Here is a 319-nt window from a genome sequence, read left to right as displayed (position 1 = left end):
CCGACTGTTAGCTTCCAACGTTATCACAATTTACATAACCTGGATTATTCAGTTAGTGTAAATTGCAGTAGAATTATGTAACAACCACTCACTACGTATGAATGTATGCATGTGTACGTATCCCCTGGAGTTTCTCATTTCTCTAACTGTTTATCGATTTAGATTAATAAAAAACAGACTATATTAATCAATATTTATATGCTTACTATCGCCTGGTATATCAAATTCAATATACATCTTTTTCTTATGAAGGAAAATATTCAGAATGAATGTATGCATGTTACGAATGTGGAAATGAGACACTTTATTTAATTTGATA

The sequence above is a fragment of the Penaeus monodon genome, chromosome 21, assembly GCF_015228065.2.
Source record: "Penaeus monodon isolate SGIC_2016 chromosome 21, NSTDA_Pmon_1, whole genome shotgun sequence".
Classification (NCBI taxonomy): Eukaryota; Metazoa; Arthropoda; class Malacostraca; order Decapoda; family Penaeidae; genus Penaeus; species Penaeus monodon.
This window is presented reverse-complemented; position numbering follows the sequence as displayed.